Below are 525 nucleotides of genomic sequence, written 5' to 3'. Positions count from 1 at the left end.
CTCCTGAAAACAATTTCTCCACCTTCAATCCAAACCTCAGGTAACTCATTTTAACATGCAGCCCAGGGAGCTTTTCTACTCCCATTCCCTCTGTCCTCTGTGCATATGAGAACCATGTGACATCTTTGCCTTTTTTCTTTCCTCTCTTATATGCAATATGTACAAAAGAAGGAAAGCTTGAAAACTGGCTTATCAAATTATGTGTTTTATTAGGAATATGCATATCAGAAATAGCTCTGTATTGTACACACAGTAATCATCTTGTTCTATACTGTATGGAGCGCATAGTACTATGCACATAGAACTACTCAATATTATGTAATTATTTGCATATCTGGTGGCCAATATAGATGTTATAGAGTATGAAGAACAGCAAATACATTTCTGCAGTGAAATTACACAATAAATGAAGAGAGGTCAGAGCAGGCACTCTCAGAAAAGAGGATGGGAAGCAGGTGAACAATGCCGCAGATGAGAGGGAGTTGAAGACAACATCACTGAAGAAACTAGAGGATCTAACATTCC

The sequence above is a fragment of the Bubalus kerabau genome, chromosome 22, assembly GCF_029407905.1.
Source record: "Bubalus kerabau isolate K-KA32 ecotype Philippines breed swamp buffalo chromosome 22, PCC_UOA_SB_1v2, whole genome shotgun sequence".
Taxonomy (NCBI): Eukaryota; Metazoa; Chordata; class Mammalia; order Artiodactyla; family Bovidae; genus Bubalus; species Bubalus kerabau.
This window is presented reverse-complemented; position numbering follows the sequence as displayed.